The sequence below is a fragment of the Oxyura jamaicensis genome, chromosome 4, assembly GCF_011077185.1.
Source record: "Oxyura jamaicensis isolate SHBP4307 breed ruddy duck chromosome 4, BPBGC_Ojam_1.0, whole genome shotgun sequence".
Classification (NCBI taxonomy): Eukaryota; Metazoa; Chordata; class Aves; order Anseriformes; family Anatidae; genus Oxyura; species Oxyura jamaicensis.
In genome coordinates, this window is record NC_048896.1 from 44,987,906 (window position 1) to 45,009,939 (window position 22,034).

At 45.7% G+C, this 22,034-nt stretch overlaps 1 long non-coding RNA gene across 1 annotated transcript; it reads right to left on the reverse strand.

The window, feature by feature from the left end:
- Window positions 1–10,420: 10,420 nt before the first annotated feature.
- LOC118166516 lies at window positions 10,421–20,838 on the reverse strand. The gene is made up of 3 exons (XR_004750546.1): window positions 20,758–20,838; window positions 12,061–12,185; window positions 10,421–10,601 (listed from the first exon to the last, which is right to left on the reverse strand). It is a non-coding gene; the product is annotated as an uncharacterized LOC118166516 (long non-coding RNA).
- Between the last annotated feature and the right edge of the window lie 1,196 nt (window positions 20,839–22,034).

Here is a 22,034-nt window from a genome sequence, read left to right on the forward strand (position 1 = left end):
AAAAAAAAAAAAAAAAAAAAAAAAGGCAGTCTGAGGACCTTCGGAAGTTTATCTCAAAGACATCTGAAAGCCCAGAGTATTTTTGTTTGCTAAGAGTGCAACTGTGAATGTGTTTCTTCAAATGCCTGCACACCAGCACCTCGATTCAGTCCCTGCCTCTCATGAGGAGACTCACAGCTACCATGTCTTACCTGCCCTCACCAGACACCTACCAACCACCCTCCTCCAGAGTCTGCCACAAGGAAGGAATAACATCCCACCCTAGGACAGCAAAGCTGAGGGGGCAAGGAGGATTTCAGACATTTTCTGCTGTTTTTTGCTGTGCCCACGCAGCTCCCTCACTCCCTCAGCAGCACGCCCCCAGGCCAACACCAGGTGGCCATTATCTGTGCTAGGCCAGTCACAGCTGGTTCAGTCAGCAGCAGGAGACCCCTGCTACACACCAAAACCTGACCATTGTCCTCCAAAATCATCACCCCCAAACTTGAAAACACACCCTGCATCCCTTTGTCCCTTCCCAGACCTTTTTACCAAAAATGCAGCAGCCACAGGGTGGGAGATACTCCTTGCTCCCCTCCTCTTCCAAAAGAGCAGGTACTTCTGAAGGCTGCTGGGTTGGTGGAACTGTTTCTAGGCTATTAAGTTGGTGTAAGTATTTGAATAGCATTTGCAATTCAGCTGCCATATCTCTTGTATTGGCAGTATTTTCCACTTAGTAGATATTATTTACACCTTGTTTTACATATATTTAAGATTAGCCCCATGCTTCCTAGGTTCATAATGGTTTTCCTTTCATAACTACCAAGTCTCTTGCAAAAGCTGATTGAGCTGTAGGACATCATAGGCTACAGCAACATCAGATTCATCTCAGGCAGATATATTTTGGCTTTATTCCCCCACGCTGCATCTAACGTGTGTAAACTCTCAGGAATATCAGCTTCAGGAAAGTGACAAATATTACTATTCTCACAAAACTGCACAATGAAATATGAGATGGCTACAAAGAACACGAGCTTTTGTAGACCATCGATATTTCAAATAAGTTAAAATAATAACATCCATTCTACATGATAGCCTGTCTCTAACAGCACCTCTACTTGGCACCAGACAGTCATGAGAGTCAAGAAGCATATCACAAAAGCCTTGCAGTTAAATATATATATATATTTCTCAAAGAAATCTTGCAGGATCAGTAAATATTATGCTCCCACTTCATAGACAGACTTCTCTGTGCCTTTTTAAACAGGCATAGACAAGGCCTGCAAAGTTAAAAAGTAAAAGCTCTAGCAAGGCTGGGGATTAGAGTAAGAAAATATGGAGAGTTTGCCTCAGTTTTTCAACTAATTTAATCAAAAAATAGTATTTTTATTCAAAAGAGACTTAAACAGCTCAGACAGCTCTTAACCTTTCTTCCATCATAGCCCCAACTTTCCTCCATGGTACAATATCTTCTCCCTTAGCAAGGAGACAGCAACCACACACAGCACAGCAGAGAAGATATCCTACTTCCCAGCCACTCTTTTAAAGTTTTTTTGCCACTTGATGTGAGAGACAGCTGGGATGAATCTTCCAGAATTGCTCCACCCAAAAAAACTAGGCTGAATATTTGATGTAGGCCTAATGACTGTCAGAGTGGGACCAAGAGGCAATCAGTCTTCCAATGCAGCAGCAGTTTTGCCTGCTAAATGGAGCAGTAAAGTTTTGCAGAAGGCCTAAAAGAGAACTGCAGCAAGCTCATTGCAAGGCATCTGTAGAAACCTTTCCAATCTAACACACACACACACACACACACACACACAAATAAAAAAAAATAAAAAAAAAAAACCTGTTCCCTTTCCTTCATTGGAAACACCTTCCCAATTATATGCTGCTTGCAGTCAAAATGATGGTGGTACTTTGTTGACACAGATCTTTCATGAACAAACAAAGATCATGAAAACAGTCAAGAGTTGTCAGATGATAGGGAAGAGAGAACATTTCTCCATGGCAAGGAAAAAAAGCTAACGTCATCAGCCTAGAAAGACAGGGGTTGATTTTTGTTTACAATACTTGAATGTGAGAGCAAACTGGGCCACCCATTTAGAGATGGATTCTGCTCCTTGACTGCACAGTTATTTTTAACTTCTGTGTTTTTATAACAAATCTGGCTATGAACTTTGCTACAGTTCCTCATACAAAGAGAATTCACAGACTTTCAGCAAGACTGCTGTATTTTAGATTAGATGGCAATTTTATTTGAAAAGTGACAAAGAAAAAAGTGGCTTCTCTAGCTTGGCAGATCTGTGCCCTGTGTGTATTCATTTATAATTTATTCAAGCTGGTAATGAAATACATTCCCCTGGTTTTTAGTCACTCAACCCTGCAGAGCTGGTGGAACTCAGAGAGAGAAGAGCAACCGCATTTAAGGGCTTTCCGGAACATATCTGTGTGAAACTTGAACGCTTTTTATTTATTTGTTTGCTTGTTTGTTTCTAATTTGGTTGTGATTTCTGTAGGTAGCAAGTACAGGTGGATGTCCCCTACATCAATCCAACAGAGCTAATGTGCGTCCAGATGTTTGTGCCATCAAGTCCTGCAGGTGTGGCACATCCCAGGACTGTGATGGGCTCCACACAAATCCCTGAGCCCCCTAGTTCCTGGGAGGTACCAGGCAGAGCAGCTGAGTGAGTACATATCAACTTGGCAGAGCATTGTGCACCACCATCAAGGCACAGTGATGTGGCTGTCATCAGCCTGGTGTCCCTCAGAAGGGTGGCCCCACTGCACAGGCTCTGTAGGTTGCATGTATGTGTAGTGCTATCCAGGAAATCACAGAAAAATAAATAAATAAATAAATAAATAAATAAATGGAAGCTTTGATGTTCTTTGGTCTGATTTCCTCAAGTAACAGCAGAATTGCTTGTAGTATGAAGTGGTGAAAAATTAATGGCTCAGACTTTTCACCCTGAAAGCTGCAAGACCTGGTTTCTACCAGGTGATTTTGAAAATAATAATAATGCATTGGAGGAGTTCTCATTTCTGACCCTTAGGATGTATGCCAGTTATATTGCCAACCTCTTCTGTATGCAAACCTGGAGGCTAGAAATTTACTTTTAAGGAAGACCTATTCAACTAGCAGTAGGTAATACACTATGAGATTCGCCATGAAGAAAAATCTTTGAGATTCTGACATAAATCCCTTGTCTCCAAAAGCAAGGGCTTTGAACAAAAGTTGTGAGATTTATGACAAAAAGCACCAGGGCTGTCAGCAAGGCATATAAAAATGCTGTTGAGGTTAAGCAAAAGCTTTACAAGACATAGGTCTGCAAAGTAAGCAAGGCTGCATTTTGGCCGTAGAACCACCTCTGCCATTCAGCCCTTTGCCACAACAGTCAGCTCTGCCTCTTCCTGCTTGGAAAGCCCAGTGCAAGCAAACTTCGCATGGAAGTCACAATTTCAACTAGTTACCATGTATATCATGTAATGCTTAGGCCTCCCTCATTTAACACAGTATAGGGCAGTTCCTCCATCTGTTATGTCATGGGAGAAAGTCATAGAATCAAGGTTGAAAAGGACCTACAAGATCATCTAGTCCAACTGTCCTCCTATCACCAATACTACCCACTAAGCTACTAAATCAGATCTCGTAGCACCTTGTCCAGGAGCTTCTTTAACACTGTGAGGGATGGTGACTCCACCACCTCCCTGGGCATGCCATTCCAGCACCTGACCACTCTGAGAGAAAAAGTTTTTCCTGATATCTAATCTAAATCTCCCCTGGGGCAACTTGTGGCCATTTCCTCCTATCATTAGTTATCTGAGAGAAGAGGCCAACCCCCTCCTCATCACAACCTCCCTTCAGGAAGTTGCAGAGTGCAATGAAGTATTCCCTGAGCCTCCTCTTCTCCAAACTAAACAACTCCAGCTCCCTCAGCTGCTCCTCACAGGATTTGTGCTCCAGGCCCTTCACCAGCTTCGTAGCCCTTCTCTGGACACGCTCCAGGGCCTCAATGTCCATCTTGTAGTGAAGGGCCCAAAACTGAACACAGTATTCAAGGTGCAGCCTCACCAAAGCTGAGTATAGGCGGATGATCATCTCCCTGCTCCTGCTGGCTACACTATTTAAAATACAGGCCAGGATGCCATTGACCTTCTTGGCCACCTGAGCATACTGCCGGCTCATGTTCAGCCAAGCATCAATCAACACTCCCAGGTCCCTTTCCTCTTCACAGTCTTCTAGCCACTCTGCCCCAAACCTGTAGCGTTGCATGGGGTTATTGTGGCCAAAGTTCAGGACCTGGCACTTGGCCTTATTAAACCTCATCCCATTCACCTCAGCCCAGCAGTCCAGGCTATCCAGATCCCTCTGAATGGCCACCCTACCCTCAGGCAGATTGACACTACCTCCCAACTTGGTGTCGTCTGCAAACTTACTGAGGGTACACTCAGTCCCCTCATCCAGGTCATCAATAAAGATAATAAACAAGATAGGCCCTAGTACCAACCCCTGGGGGACACCACTTGTAACAGGTGGTGGACTTAACTGCATTCACCACAACCTGCTGGGCATGGCCTTCCAGCCAGTTCTTTACCCAGAGAAGAGTGTATCTGTCCAGGCCATGGACAACCAGTTTCCCCAGGAGAATACTGTGGGAGACCATGTCAAAGGCTTTGCTGAGGTCTAAGTAGACTACATCAATAGCCCTTCCCTCATCTACCAGTCTGGTCACATGATCATATAAGATGAGGTTGGACAAGCACAAGTCCACTTACTCAAGCAAGGGAGGTCTAAGCTTGTCATTTGTAAGAAAATCTGAAGGGCCAGTCCCAAATTTTAAAAATGCTCCTGCCAAAAGACATGCGGAGAACAGAAGGGGAGTGGTCCTTCCTATCCAGAGATGTGTGGGACAGCCTGCTTTTAGGAGAGGTAACGCTCCTGCAATGTGTTATGTGTATTTGTTTGGGGGGTATGAAAAAGTGCTATTCCATCAGATAAATGACACAGATGACAAAGAAACAGCAGAAAAAATTCTGCTTTCCCAATGGCTCCCTCCAGAGTCTAGAATTTAGCTTCCTAAACTTTAGGGGAAAATTTTACTTGGAGGAGCACAGGGGTGTTGATGGGTAGTTGTTGTTGAAGTTGTGTAGTATTTTTTCATTGGTACTTAATTTCAGTAGATTCCCTAAGATAGAAAAGTTTAGAAATCAAGCAGCCAAATATATAAATAAAAAGAGAGAAAAAAAAAAAAAAAATGATGTCACCCTCAAGCAGTTCCATCAAGGGATGACATTTTAAATCACATCATGTCTCACACCCATTTCTTAGTGCAAAATAAATCACTTGAACAGAGTGCAAGCCAATTTTTACTTTAAAAAATGTTGTGTCCTAAGGCTTTCTTCTTGAACTTCAAAAGCATACTTCATAATTACTCTACCTATCAAAGGAAACTCAATATTTCACCTCCAACCTCCCTCTGCTTGTGTTATAATTTTTAATTGTTAATAAATTATATTAATTTTAAACTGGTTATTCTCTCTCAAAATTACATCTTTCAAATGAGTATGGAAAGATATTTTAAATTAACATATTTACCTTAAAATTATATTTTAGTAATTTGTTTATGACTTCTTCCCTATTAATTCTTATATTAGGATTTCAACCTTGGGATACCCCATTTAATTTTATTCGAATACTGCTGTCTCAATTTAAGAGCCTAAATCTATTTCACAGAGCTTGAGATTTCTAGAAAACAGGTATTTTTGTTTTGTTAGCATAGTTATATACTTTAGTTTGGAGGCATCACTATGCACTGCATGGGCTTCTGTCATCATAAGCTTAAGACACAGGAGGAAAATTTGAAATCCTATTTACCATCTAAAAGTGGCTTTTGCAGGTGTGTACAGCACTTGTAAAGAATATGCATATCAGTATTTCTGGTGGGGCTATATTATTTTCTTTAGCTAGCAGGTATATTACTTAACACTCTATCTTTGCAAATGCATTCAAGAAAGGTAGACGTGGCATCTACTGCAGATGCACTCTTTTCTGTAAAGGTGAGTCTCTAAAGGTGAGGGTGCTTCTGGTTAAATAAGCAAAGTTCCTGTGTGTATTCCAGTCTGGTAATAAAGGCACCATTCTTAATAGTGTCCAACAGCCATCATTTAGGAGTACTCACTGTTTTTTCAAGGCTGGTCACATGCTTAAATGAGTGAGTAACTACTGCAGAATGGTAGAAAAAAGCCAGCATGCCAATTTTAGTATTATATATAGCAATGGTCTTCAAACTCAAGCACATGGCAATTACCCTCATGGCAGGACCAACCAAAATAGGTGGCAATGTCCTGCACCTGACAAGGACCTGAGGTGGGACAGAGACAGAGAAGTTCATGCCCAAGTGATGTTGAGTTTGCCTCTCGGGCTCCAAGAGTCAAGCAGAACAGGAGCACATGGAAAAATAAATAAATAAATAAATAAATAAGCACCCAGTTGGTGAACTCAACTACTTGGCTGAACAAACAATTCCCCCATTAAAAGGAAAACCTTCCCAGATATGCTTTTGGGATTCCTGGGCAGCCCATGGGAAAGAAAAACAAAGCAGAGACTGTCTCTGGATGGTAAGTTGTGAATGTAACGTTAAGCACAATGTGTACAGGACACCATTCAGTGACAAATAGATACCCCTATAGCCTGCAGTTTTCAAAACTAAATAAATACTGGGACTATCTCAACATCCCTGTGTTACACAGCCACATACAAAAGTATTTTTTTTTCCCAGTTATCGGTAGACAACTGCAAATTGTCCATGTTCAAAGAACTCTGGCTATCTAAGGTGTGAAGCAGTCGGTACTTCAGAGATTGCTCCGCACTAAACCTGCCACATTTTGTCACCTTTCCCTCATTATTCTGCATACACAATAGTCTGAAAGAAATCCAAGTTTTGCTCACTCTTTAGTCATTTCTCTGTTCAAAATGAAACCCACAGAGTCAATAACTTTTTGTGAGTCCTCCTGACACCCATTCCTGGTAGATCACAGGAAGACTAAATCACAGGAAGAAGTACAAGCAAAGTATAGCAAAATAGTTTCAGACCAAATTTACACTCTTGCATAAATCTCAGTACACACTCCCAAGTCCCAGCTCATCAAGATGAAAATGCAGCTCCTAATTCTTTCCATATGCCTCAGACAAAACGTTACGAATGAAGCATAGCTCCCCATCCCACTTTGTTCCCTTCCAGCGCAACCCACCCAAACCTGGATCAACCCACTTGGTTCTAGCTCTGTCTCGTCTGCTTGGTCGAGGCAGGCTGGGGAGCTGTGCCAGCAAAGACACTGCACTCCTCCTTGCTAAGGGGACGGGCGCGTGAGGTAGAGGGCAGCATGTTCTGGAAGGCTTAGAAGTTGATACATATGCTCTTCTCCAGCAAAAAGGCAGAGGGAGGGAATGCGAGGAATGGGGCAGCGCAGTTCCGCTCTTTCATGTGACAAGGTCTTCCAGAGGAGCGTGTTGCAGCCAAAGGGAGGCACAGAAAGCTTTCTGGATGTTCTAATTTATTTCTAATAGTTGTCTTCATTTAAGGAGCAACGTGTTTTCTCTTGAGTCTGGCATAGCCACTGGCTGAAGCAACAGATGTACCACTCTGATGATACTGAAGAAGGGAAAAACATCTGTCTGCGGTAGCTTTTTTGGACTCTGAGGACCGAGTGTTTAAGCCTATGGGAACTTCACAGGCACTTGAAGTCCCAATTTATTCATTGTTGATTTATTTATATACCTTTATGCAAGAGCCTTGGTGGCACACAGCAATGTATATAGAAAAGTTTTAGCATATAAATTAATTCTTAAGACATCAAGTTACAAAAAAAGAAGAGGCTTTAGGTATCTGTGAAGTGGCATGTCGTTAGATATTTGCGTATTGAGGCGGGCATCTGACATTTTATAGTATACACAATTGACATATCTGGGAAAATGCATGCACTGCCAGCTAAAATGCCTAATCTCTTCTTTAGCACATCTGTGGTTTAATTACAAAACTTGGCAAACAATTAAAATTCAGGTCAGCACACAGCAGCAATACCATCCTTTGATGTGGGGTCAGTATTGGTCATAGTCCTGTTCTCATTATATAGGTTAATCAACTTAGTGGAGTAACTATGACAGGACTGACCAGAAATCCATGTAATTACCAATGCTCTGAGAGCAGTGGCAAGCAGGGCCACTTTTATTTGTTTGATACACAAATATTATTTCTTCTAAATAAAAACCAGCTAGAGATCACAGATCTGGAGCTGTTGTTCTGAAGCAGATTTCTTTATTTGGCGAATAACTCATTACTGCTGTCACTCTCCTTATTGCTGTCCATCTGCACGTGCCCGTGTGGCAGGACACGCACCCCCCCGACACACATGCAAGCACACACCCACACGGTAGCCTTAATCTTGTAATTAGGTTTGTACTAGTGACTACTTCTGCCCCTGCAGCATCCCACTGGCTGCAGTTGGTTGTGCTCTGCACTGCCTTGCAAAGCACAGATCCGGTTGCAGCCATTTAGGATGAAACAATGCACACGTCAGTTTTCGTTGCGCAAAGAGGAAGGCACCGTGTGACACCGGCATGGAAGGGAGTGGGAATGTATGTTTGTGACTGACCCGGTCACCTCCGCCCATTCGTCCATCTCACAAGAGCTGCTTGTTGTCATCGCAAATTTGGGGGCAACTTTCATCCAGCACCAATTTAATAGAAGCAGATCACTGTGGCCAGACCAGATGTTGCTTTCTCTTGCCCAGATGTAGATTCTCCTTGATACCTAAATAAAGTAAACTCACCCCGAACCTCTGACAGGTAATCCTGAGTCCACCTTGAGGGATATAGCCAAGGCCCAAATGTCCAAACCCTCCACACAGGAAAGCAGAAATTCCTGCCGGCTTTCTGGTAGGATGCACAGTGCTTGCTGCCCAGCCCGGAAAGCCAGGAGTTATCAGGCTGCTCAGCCTGGGATTTTCGCAATAGGCACCCAATTCTCTCTGAAATGAGAGTGACAGTTAGGAGGTTTGAGCTGGGATTTTTGCAACAGTCACCAAACTCCCAGGGAAATTCGGTGAGAGCTGAGAGTTTTGATCCCCCACATGAAAGTTGACAGAAAATTAATATGCATTTCAGTGGGGGTAGGACTAGGTCCGGATGCCACACTCCCATAAGCTCTTTTGAAATGCACAGCCTTAGAAGGTAATATTCTGATATCCTGACTATGTGAGGTTAGGTAATTTTTTTTTCTAAATCTTAAAAATGTCTTAGTTTTCTCCAGCCTTTCAGTCCCTATGAGATAAAAGGAGCCTGACTTTACAAGCAGCAAGATTTACCAAAGTTTGAAACCACCTTCTAAAACACTTCAAAATAATTTTCTAGTTTTTCTTCCTGCACATTGAGTGCAACACGGGCAGGCAGGTAGGACTGAACAAGGTTTCCTGGCTGAGCATTTGCCTGGGCTGCAGCTCAACTGTTTGCGAGCACAGCAGTAACCCTAGGGGCACCCTCACCAAGAGCAGCAAGCTAGACAAAGAGGACGATTAGCCAACAGAGGAGCCTGTGGACATACGCCAAAGCACAGCCGTAAAAGAAATGACAGCATAGTACAGCGTGGCATTGTGGTGGCATGCTGTGTTTTCATTAGGGTGTGTCAAAAATTTTAAATGGGACAATAAAGAAGGAAAATATTTTTGTAATAAACCCTGGGTTGTCCTTTTTTACGGGAAAAGTTTAATTGCTGTAGGGGGCAAGGACTGTGTTTTATTAGGTTTGTTGTCTGGTGTTTCGTTGACCTCCTTATATACTGTATTGGAATAGCAATAAATAACAGAAGCCTTTAAGTGGAGCCACAGTGCTAATATTTACTACTAGTAATAGGCGTCGATGAGCAGATCTTTACTGCTCCTTTTCTGAGTCCTACTCCCTAAGATGCTCTGCTCTCTCGTTCTCCCCACCCACTACATTTATACTAACAAACCAGGTTTTCTTTAAGTCATCTCCATCCATCCCAAGAGCTTTGATCACCAAAGGGAACATGCCAGCGCTGGCAGTGTTCTCATTTGAGGGGAAATATTGATATTTCCAAGTTATTTTTGTTGTGTGGCTGAATGACAGCAAGCATTTTCAATTGTTTTAGTCTTCCAAGAAGGAAAAAAAAAAAAAAAAAAAAAAAAAGGTCTGGTCAGGATAGCTTATTTAGATGAAGTTTAAAATACCATTTATACTTTTTCTTCTTTTATTTTTTGAATCAACTTTTTAACTGCTTCCTAAAAAAAATAAAAACAAACCTTCAAGAAAAAATTATTTGGAAATGAAACACTGAAGCTTCTTGTTGTAGCAGGAGCCAAACAGGACATATTCATATTTTGCTTTCATATTTTCAAATGAAACTCACTGAAAAGTTCACAAACCCACTAAACATTCACATTTTTAATAAAAATGGCATTTTTGGTGGAAAGAACATTCAGACTTATTTTTCATTGATTAGTGGAAGCTACCAGAGACTAGCACAATGTCTTCTTGCTGTTTCTCACTCCAGATTTTGCAATTTTGCTGCCACCCATTCTGTGGTCTTCATCTGCGTCAGGCCGGTTCACTGTGGAAAAGCACAAATAAATGGAAACTCTTAAGACCCTCTTGAAAGGAGCTAGAGGAGTAACAATACGCCATTACGGATTATGTACATATGTGTCTGTAGCAGACTGGGTAGCATCCATCGCCAGAGCCATGCACAACACCAGAGCTGGTCCCACTCAGATTATTTCTCAAGAAATTTCCCTTGGTTTCCTTGTTATTCCCAAATCTGAGAAACATATACAGTCCAAGAGCAGTGCTGTGCTGAGCCAGCAGGAGGTGCTCCTATAGCAAGAAAATCTGCCCAACAGACTAAATAATAGCTATATGGCACCAAATTTCCTTGCCATTACAACGTAAGAAGCCTTTGGCATACTCAAAAAAAAGGGGGGTTGGTGTGGCAGGGAAGCTGGTTTGAGCTATCCTACAGCAGGAGCCTAGACAGATGCAATATTTTTCTTGTTTTTAAGTTATTGTAATCAAGCATATTGCAAAAGAGGAAAAAAATAAATGAAAATATGTTATTAGGTCCTAGTAGACTTGCAGTTTCTGAATTTCTTTTACAAATGCCCATAGAGTATTCCGTCTTTATCCTCCCAAGTCACTGAGAATAACACATCAAAGAGCATGTTTGCATTTCTATAATAGATAACAGCATTGACATAAGCTTCAGGGTTCATACAAACTATAAACTGAATTACCAATCTCCTATCTCACATATTTATAAACTGTAAGTCGAGCCTGAAGAAAAAATTCCAACTCCAGGTGAAATAATTATTCTGGGGCTTTTGAACAGTCACTTCTGAGCTACAGTCTGAATTCCGGTGGACATGAATTATCCTTGTTGGCTTGCACCAACCTCTGTTTGCGCAGCAAGAGGCAGGCAGCAGCCTGGCCTCAGCCGGCCCCTGCCATGGCGAGGCTGGGAGCCCACTGTCGAGCAAGCCTGGATTGCCTGGAGCTCCCACTTATGAAACTGAAAGCATAAAGCAAGACACCTTTCTCCTTGTACCTTAAGGAAGAACATTGTTTCCCTTATTTCCAAGAAAGCTCATAAAAAAGGGCCCATTTTTGGAGAAACCAGGCACCATACACCCTTCATGGACACCAAAGCATTAATAAAGCCAGGGCACCTTGCCCTACAGGTCAATGCAGCAGGCTGAGCGCTTGCAAGAGACCACGGGGAACCAAATAGTAAGTACGCCTTGACGTTGTGTCACTGGAAGAAGTCAACGAAAGGAGCTTTTCACCTCTTGCCATGAGCTGGGCCGAGTGTGACTCACCTAAACCACTGGGTGAGCGCGCGGTTCTCGTGTGAGACACACTTGAGTGAAACACCAAGTCTGGAGATGACGTGAGTCACCCGTGCAGCAGCTCTCTGAACGACCCTGTTCAGTTTTTGTGCACTGCATTGTCAGAGAGGAGAGCAAAGCAAGAAGGAAAACATTGCCAAAAAGGGTTGTACTGTCACACACAATTACCTTCACTGAGAAACCAAAAACCTAAAGCCAGTGACACTTGTGGATTTCAAATACTGATCTGAGCCATCAACCCCAAGTCACAGCCCCTCAGAAGGTCTCTGCTGCTGCTGCTACTGTTCAGTAGGCTCGAAAAGAGGGGAAAGACAAGGTGTTTAGAGGAAATAACAACGTGGTGTGTGAGACAGGATGTTCTGGGGCAGTTTTACAAACAGCAACTGGAGTCTAAGGTGGGCACATCTCTTTGTAGACCTCATACAAGACCAGTAGCCCCAATTTTGTTACGTGAACTCAGCAGGGCACAAAGATCATCTGGTTCTGGACTATATAACAAGGCATGGGCATTTAAGGCACAGAAAATTACAGGGGACATTTATTATGGTTTTGTGATGAGGATTCAGACCTCTCCTCTTAAGGTCCTTAAAAAACCATCTTGTCAGAAATAGCTCTCAGTTTTCAGTTAGTGACTTTACACTCTATCAGCCCTACAGTACCTCCAGATAGCATAGATAAGAACAATCAATTTCCTTGCACCCTGTTGCATTATGCAAACACTGGAAATCCATTAAATCCAAGATTTATTTATTTATTTATTATTTTAATTTTTGTCAGCTATAGGATAAAAAGCTTTTCTCTAATGTGTGGCTAATTCACTGAGCGTTTAATAATTTCAAAACCTTACCAGACAGACAGGACTGCTTCCAAACCAGACCAAGTGTAACGTACCTGAAGCTTTGCTGCTTGGTGATAATCAGCCTGCAATCAGCCTGTACTTTTTGGAGAATGCCTTACCCTCACAAGTGTGATCAATTCCTGTTTGCTTGCTACCGCACCAGTAAGAACAAAGTTGGCAATAGGATTTGGGGTCGGATCGGCGAAAGGATTCTCATGACAATGGCAGCATTCACAAGCTCTGTCAACGCTGCATGGTTTATTTAATTCAGCAAACACTTAGCTTTGGCAGCAGGGAACAGCAAAGTGATGTAGACAGAAATATTAAGGTAGAAGTGCAGAGAAAAAAATTCTCCTGGCTAGACCATGACTAGATTCTAAGGGAAATTGAGGGAGGAGAGGGACATTTTTGTTGTTGTTTCTGTTTTTTTTGTTTTGTTTTGTTTTTGTTTTTCTGAAACAGAGTCCTGTTCTTGTGCTGCAAGTGGCAGAAACATGAGGTGAGGATCATTAAGCAATGAAGGCTCTGCAGCTGACAGATTACAGGACAGATTTGGCTCAGCCTCTTTAACTTTGCTCTCCTGCGAACTGAAACACTGTTTTATTTTTCTCTTTGGAGACATTATCTAAGAGGATCAATACATGTGAGAGAAGCATGTTCAGCTTTCTGGGAAACCAAGACATGGCACTGAAAAGACGCTCAAAAAGGCAATAGAAAGTACTTGACTCTTGAATAGGTTTGTGTTTAAAAAATTGGACAGCGTAAGTGAAAGACGAAAAACTGTTCCAGTAGAATGTGCCTTTAAAATGGAAGTTTACAAACAAGAGCCCCTTTGTTCAGTGGTGCCATTCCATTTGGGGTTTGGAGGCTTTTTTTGTTCATTTCTGGCTCCAAATTGCCTTAAAAGAAACTAAAAATAAATCTTGCTCCGAAATCTGGCCGAAACAATATTTTTAGGTTATAACACACAAGAAAGCACATGAACATGATGAGATGGTACATTTGGCCAGCTCCCCCATCAAAAGATTTCCAAACTTGCTAGCAGTATAGAAGTGGGGCAGATCTTCCCGTGCATCGGGGAAATGCCCAACACCACCCCAAAAGTGAGGCTGGTCAATAACACAGCGGTGCATGGAGTGTTTCACATGCCTCTACATAACACCTTACTGCCAGTTGTCTTATTCTGATCTCCAAATGACTTGCAGCTTTCCTGCTTGTGCTACTCCATTAACCATGACAGCTGGTGGAGGTGCTGGAGCCAGATCTTATGCTGTTTGAAGGATACAGCATTTGTATCTGCAGGGTGCAGCGTTTGTAGTGAGGCTCCTTCACCTTTTTGGAGACATCACCCCTGGTCTTCCCATGGGAATATCAGTAAAGCCTCCTGTTGCTCCTGACGTACTGCAGAGAATGTATATACAGACAGCAGTCTGCAGAGGTGGGTTTCTGAGACAGGAGCTCGAAGTTGAGTGAGCAGCTTTGTGTTCTAATGGTTTCATTTGGTTTAGGCACTTACGTCAAGGAGCCCTACAAACTTAGAGAGCTGTCCTTATAGTTTTTTTGTGTGTGTAAGTGAAATTAATTACTATTCCTGCAAAATTCCTGCCAATTAAACTTTCCCATTATATCAACGTGTCTGAAAGGCCAGATTTACTCACCGTTATTAAACCAATGATAGACCACTTACATAAACCCTCCTAAGTTAAGTAAGGATGATTAATTGTATAGCTCCACCATGCAACACAACAGGTTATTTACACAAACAGCAACTTGTGCAGAAGAAAACCCTTAAATTGAAAGGAAAAGTATAGCCAAGAAGTCCAGCTAAACTGTATTGCCCCACAGCTGTGTGAACTAAACTCCTACAGGCCAAGGAGATAAAAACAAGTAAAATGCCTTGAGTCAGCAGCTTCCCTCCCTTCCCAAGGAGAAGGCAGAAAACTTCAGTATTTGAGGTCTCAGAACCTGAATAATGACTAAGAGATACCCAAATCAACACCAGTTGTGCACCTCACCTCAAGAGCATTCAGACAAGTGCTCTGCACCACTGCACTGACACAGGCACTAGTGACAGCTCTCCATCTTCAGGAGAGGTGGCAGAATCTGGCCTTTGTGTCATATGGGAAAGCTCCCCACCCTGCCAGCTTGTGTCTGCCCTCTCACAGCACAGAACAGGGTGAGGGAGGACAGCGGTGGCTTCACGCTGACAAGAGCAGGGAGCAAGTCACGTGCATTGCACAAAGAACCAACCTCCCATTTTCCCTGAGCTGGCAGCAACAACACAATAAAGTATGGGGAGGTGACTTTTTCTTTCCCCTTACTGAATTAATGCTATTTTCAGGTGGGAGACACACTCATTAGCTGGTGCTGGAGCCCTGGCACATCTGGCTCTGAAGACAATAGGAAGAGAAACACGTGCCAAGAACACTTTACCTGAGCAAAGAGAGGAGGTGAGATAGGTTTATGCTGTGGAAATGCAGGGGAGCTGTGCTCCTGGCTCAGTAAGAGGAGGGCTGGACCTGATCACAGTGAGGTCTGCTTGCCTAAGCCACTGCCTTGGCCAGAGATCTTCACACTGATACCTCCCAGGATGGTTAAGTGTGCTACACGTCCACATACACGTACACACACGTGCACATACATGTATTCAGACACCGGGATCGGGGTCCCATTGTGTTCCTCTCTGTGCAAACACAGAGGACACCATGGGCCAGTTCCAAGACCCAAGTCTCTGAAACCACAAGCAAGGATTAATTTTAAGCAACTGCTGCCAAGACTGCTGGAAGTATGTGCCTGAAAATCCTTTCATTGTCCCTTGTGTTGGAGGCCTTGAGATCAGTAATTAGCAACCGGCCTCCTTTGGCAGTGTTTTCTCTGCTTTACTGTGGAACAATTGGCATTAAACACTTGCAGGTCTTGGTCAATATTGTTGTCTTCCTAGCTGGTGTCATGTCCAAGTCCCATAAAAATAAGACCAAGGGACAGGAAGGGACCTTGGGGCAATTTTCAGCCCATTCTGCTGTTGCACATAACTTCGCGGGCAGAAGGGCTGTGCCCCCACTGCATCCAGCATGGAGGGAAAGACACACCAGAGGGCAATTGCAAAGGCAGTGTCACTCTTGTGGTCAGACCTAGGATTAAGCCCCACGCAAGCATTCAGAGAAGGTCCTGTGGACAACGCAAGCTGTGTAGGCATCTCTGTAAGCAGGGAAGGTGGGGAGACCTTCCTTCGGACCCATCGCTTCAAGCACAGATCAGGGGTGCAGATTACATAAAAAGAGCTCATTGCAACTCTGTGCAAGAGCTCTGTGCAAGGCAACCGAGCTAACAGCCCCTAAAAGCTGCTTCGTACCTTCTCTGTGGATCTGCCTCTGTGGTCTGCCAGAGGATGTTTTCCATCCATAATAGCTCCTAAAGCACCGTTTCAACATCTACGTACAAAATCTCCTGACATGTCAGGTTTTAGAGGACCACAAACTACCTTAAAAACGCAACATAAAACTAAAGAATTAACTGTTCACAGCTCCCAGTAGGGAATCCAGTAATTAATATATAGCTTAATCTATGACTTCTGCTATTCTTACACAGCTCTAGCACTTTGGCCTGCAGCCCCTTTGTTTTAATTGCTCTCACTAAAGATAGCACCCCTCTAATGCAAAATAATCTGGTGAATCCTATGCCCGTATCAGGGCTAAATGCAGGGTTTGTTAGACAAAAAGAAGACAGCTCAACACAACAAGGTGTTTGCTTGAGTTTGAGGGAAAACAGAAAGGTTTACTGCAAGTCAAATACATTGAAAATGAAATTAAATACCACTAAAAGCTAATTTTTATGGCTATTGAATATTGTTTTTGTTGTGGTCAACGTTTCATGGATAATCTTTTGTTAACATATAATAGTGAGCCACGACTTGTCTGCCTGCCAGTGTTACCCTCTTTAAAGAAATATAAATACCTTCTGATCTTTCTTATCCAAAGATCATTTTTTTTATGAAACACTATTTAGATGCTTCATGGCCAGCAAACATAAATAAATGTTATTAAAAGTAGTCTTGGCTGAGAGAGAGGTCTGAAAGACTGAACTCTACGATAGAGAAGCAAATAAACCAGGGAAAGATTTATTTCATTATCAACGTGGTAGTGGCATGCACACATCAGCTGGTATTAATCTTGGTAATAGCTTGAGGCTAGTGATTGACGGCATGCTGTAAATTCAAATTTGGAAGAAAAAAAAAAAAAAAAAAAGGTGAGCCTCTTGATTAATATATTAAAACTCATTTTAAGTTGGATCAGATTGCAGACATCTGATTTTCACGTCACAGCAAGCATTTGGGCCGGTTTCCACTGTTTTGGTTTTTCCAGGCTGCTTTCCTCTGCTGCGTTACGTTCCTTGTGCCGGGACGGGCTTCCTGCGGTTGGAGGTTTAGGGACTTTTTAAGCCGGAGGTTGTATCCAAACGGTCGCGTTTCGTAGCCAAAATGAATTTGCCTAATCCTTTTCAGAATCCATTTATAATTCAGGCCTCCATAACATCCTATGGCAAGGAGCTTCATAATTTAATTACACATTGCATGAAAAGGTAGTGAAATTAGTAAAAGTTATTACCGTCTCTTAGCCAAAGAGAGCATTATTAGCTGGAGTCCCTTGTTTTGTTGAAAAGCCTTGCTGGGTGGGAAGGAAAGGCTGCTCCTGCTGCTGGTGGTTTAGCCAGACATGCAAGTTACTCTTGCTTTTGGCCAGGAGCAGGGAAGAGAAGAGGTAAAGCAAAGGCATGAGAGAAAGCAGGGCTTTCTGCTGGGATGTGAGCAGCCAGGGACAGCCAACTGATCAACCATGGACCCAGGCCTGCCTGGCTTCCCACCCCCGTAGGCCACCTGGCCAGCCTCAGCAGGGTCCCACCCCACACTGGGCTTATCCCTAGCAGGGCCAGCACCTGCAGCTCTGGCTGGACTCAAGAGAAACTGCGAGTGGTTTTTGCCCACATCCATCCCTTTATTCCCCCGAGCCTTTGGTACAGTTTCCGAAATATTTGACTGAAACTGCCCAGGCCACGGAGGCAGCAGCCTACAGGAGCTGGATGTGGCCCTCTGCACTCCTGCCCCCCTGAAGGTGCACATCCTTGGATTGCTACCAGAGCTTGAACCATGGGGCTATGGTGGTGAGGTAAGAAGGCCCTTGACAGCACCAAAGCCTCCTGAAAACTCTTCTCTGACTACACCATAGGCTCCTGCAAACTCCTCGCTGCATTTTTCTGTCACTCGCCTAGCAAACACTGAAGGGCCGACTGCCCTTCACCCACTGCCGTTCAGCACCTCAGCCAGGCAAAATGACCTCTGCTGCATCTCTGGGCGGTGTGAGCTGATGCTCAACAACAAATCCCAGCTCCAAGCAGCTTCCCCAGCACGCAGGGAAACTCGCCGCCTCACTGCCAGCTCCTGACACGTCCCACAGGGGAGCGTTTCCCTGGTCCTGTCCTTCTCCATCCAGCTGCATGTGCGTGGAGGACGTGGTCAGGCAGAGGTCAGGGCGTCGGAAAAAGAAAAAAAAATCAAACAGGAGTCACACACGCGGGGAGCACATTCACCACATTGCTGAACTGTCTCACCAGCCCAGAAGCAGCCTCCCACACACCCCGCCGCCAGTGCACAGCTGCCACTGGAGAGCTGCCTGCAGATCCGCCACCCTCCCACCTCTCTCAAGGGACCTTCTCTGGAGCCACCAGGCTTCTGCTGGCCACGGGTGGCTGGGCACGCAGGAATCCTGTTGCCTAAAAGTGAGGCAGGGTCCACAAGGTGCTCTGAGTGCCTTGGGAGTGCAGGTTAGTGCTTTCAACGCCAGAAAAATAAAAATAAAAAAATAAAATAATAATAATAATAAAAAAAAGCTGCTGCGGTCAGCTCTGTGTCTTAATTCTGTGTTTGGCAGGATACATAAATTGGGTTAGGTTGAGTTCCAAAGTAGGCCTAGCTACAGCCAGGCTGAGGGCTTTTGCAGAAGGATGACTTCTCCACAAAGCGCCTCGCATACTTCTGGGACTATAAATACTAATTATGTGCCGTAACAGCGAGCACCGGTAGGAAGAAACCTTTTCAGCCCCAGGCTCCCAAGGATGTGTGCACAAAACCACCAGCAAAAGCCCTTTCATGCCTTTTCCCTGCTGCATGCAAGAAGCCACAGCGTGAGGTGTTCACTGACGTTTCTGGTCAGGGCCCCAGGAGCCGACCTCACTGGAGGGGTCTCTGGATGACATCCCCTGGCTATGGCATCCTGCCTCTCCAGGACGGGGAAAATTGCCACGTATGGGCCATGTATAGCATTTATTTATTTGGGAGCAGAATTTCCACCTCTGAGGAAGGAGGAGATGTTGACGTAATGGGCAAAAGTGCTACTCTGCAATTAAAAGGCTTTCCTGTGGCTGGGATCTCTCCTAAGTGCCATGTCCAACACAACTCCTAAGTTTGGGTTTTCGAAGGCCCCCTCAGGGATGCGGTACCGCGCTCCCTTTGAACATCCACTTGGTCCTTTTAAAAACCCCAGCCTCAAAATCCCAGCTGGGGGGCAGCAAGTTGCTGTGCTCTTCCCAGGTCTCACCTTTCCTCCACCACTCGGCACACGTTGGGCGCTCGGCGCTGTGCCTCCCAGCCCTGCCTTCCCTTTTATCTGCATGCTGAGGATTATCCCATCTGATGAGTCATTGGAAACAATCCTGCGGTGGCACGGCGCGATGCAAGGGTTATTTAGCAAGCTGTTTCGTGTCACCATTTCTGGGAAGAAACCATGCCATTTCTCCTCTCTTCCACGATCCACCGTGGAAGAAAGCAGCCCCTGAACTGCTGTTTAATCTCAAAATAAGATAACCTGAGGTATTCACGAGAGCTGAGCCACCAGTGCCTTCATCTAAACAAAAGTTCTTACAGCAAAAAGCACGCCGCTGGGATTTGCCCATTCAAATCTCATAAAGCCCATGTTGCCGCACAGGCTAAGAAAACCTGGCTCTTTAAACGAGGTAATTCTGGGCTAAGAACATTAATGGCATCCTAGAACTGGAAAGCTGGATGTGTAAATTAAAAAGCAAAAAATCACATACACAGTCTTAATATCCTAATACCTATTACACACGATCCCTTTCAGAGTAGCTTTCAGTGAGAAGCGCGGTTATTCTTTGCTATAGCTGGAAACACAGCTGGGATGCCCTTTGTTACAATTTCGAAGTCGCATCCGCATTTCTGAAAGAGTCAGAATCACCCAGTTTCGGCAAAGATTAATCCCATTTTGTCTCTTTCTCTCCCCAAAGCACAGATCTGTGGCAAGTACAGCACTGTTCCCCCCGCTCAGCAGCATCCCTCTGCTTCACCTCCCCAAACCCGGACTCAAAGGCGAAGCTGCCAGCTTTGGGGTCAGCCCAGTAGTATCCACATCTGGTGGGGAAATAAACACGGAGGGGGGTTGGGACATGACGGCGGGGGGGGGGGGGGGGGGGGGGGGGGGGGGTGCTTCCCTGTGTTTTCCCTGGAAAACCTCCCTCCAAACTCCCCCTTGAGGAACACGGGGGAGCTTTTCTGCCTCTCCTTGCCCTGCCCGGGAGGGCACGGAGGGGACGCAGCCCCCCCGGGGGGCTCAGCCACGGCCGGGCCGGCATCAGGGACGCGTCGTCGGGAGGCAGCTGCAGGCGGAGCCACTCGGCTCCACAGCCCGGCGCTTTGAAACAAAAGGCTTTTTTTCTTTTTGTTTCCCTTTAAGAAAAGAACTCCAAACGTATATTTGAAGAAATATATGTTTTGTTTTACTTTTTTCCCGGAGAAAACGAGCTCCATCCCTCCGCTCCTTCCCTACTACGTGCGCAGCGCTCCCCCCTCCCCCCCCCTTTTTCTCCCCCGCGTCTCCGGGCTGGATTTTCTTTTTTATTATCATTCCTTTAATTATTATTGTTACTTTTTTTTTTTTTTTTCTCCTCCCCCCCTCTTATTTCCACGCACGTTTCGGCTCCAGCTCCCCAAACTCTTTGATCTCCCCTTGCTGTCTCCTTACCCGGAAGAAAACCCTCGCCCGGCTCAGCTGGGAGCTCGGCGCACACGTGGGCGCCCTGGCGCGCCTCCATGCTCCTGCCAAATTTAGTCGCACAAAGGGCCCGGGGGGGGCTCGGGGGGGGGATGAAAGGGGCCGCCGGCGGGACATCAAAGGCTCCGCCGCCCCGCCCCGCTCCCGCCCTCCCCTATATACCGGGCGCCGGCGGCTTCGCACGCAAAGGGTGTCGTGCCCCCCCCCCCCCCCCCCCCCCCCCGCCCGGGGGGGGGGACCCCGGGGGGGGGGGGGGGGGGGGGGGGGGTTGGGGTTTGGGGGAGCCTGGGGGCCCCCCCCCCCCCACCCCGCTAGGCGGGCTCTGACCCCGCTCCGGGAGGCGTCCTCCGGGGTTGGCATCGGGGGTCCCGTCCCCGTCGGTCGTGTTCCTCCCCCCCCCGTTCCCATCCCCGAAATAAAAAAAATTAATAATAAAATACCCAACATCACTAAGCCAGCGAAAATAACCAAAACGAGCTAAAACGTTAAAACGCCAAAAACGGAAAAAAAAAAAAAAAAAAAAAAAATTTAAAACCAAAAAAAAAAAACCCCAAAACCCCCCCCCCCCCCCCAAAAGACCCCCGGGCGCCCCCGGGGGGGGGGCGCCCCCCCCCCGCCCCCCCCCCCCCCCCCGCCCCCCGGCAGCCGCCAGCTCTGCGTCGTCTCCAGTGAAATCTGGCGTCGGAGCTGAGGTTTCCTGAGTTTATCCTCTTGACATAAATCTTGCCGGTCTCCACCCCCGCCGACCCCTTCTCCTCCTAGGAAGCCCGGGCACCGCAACCTGCTCCGGGACCGGCCCCAGAACGCGGGACGGGTGTGCCGAGGGGGTCCGGGGGGGCTGCCCGGCTCCGGTACGAAACGCAGGATCCCCGAGGTGCCGCTTGCTCCCCGCTTGTCGCCTCTCCTCGGCCCTTTTTGGGGTTTCCATTTCCCCCTTTTCCCTTTCTCCAGTATTTATTTTTGGTTTATCCGGCTGGACAAGTCGTGGCCACCCCGTTACCCCCGCCCCAGGCTTCCCACTACCTGCTCCCCGTCCCGGGGGTTGCGGCTCCCTATTCCGCAGCCGGTTTTTAACTACTCGCTCGTGGGAAACACGGGTTTTGCACCAAAAAGCCGCAGATCGGGACATTTTGGAGTGCCCCCACGGGGGGGGGGGGGGGGGGGGGCGCACTGGAGAGGCACCCCCAGGGTCCCCGCGTCCCTGCTGGGACAATTTGGTGGGGGGCGTGCGGGGGGCGAACCGGACC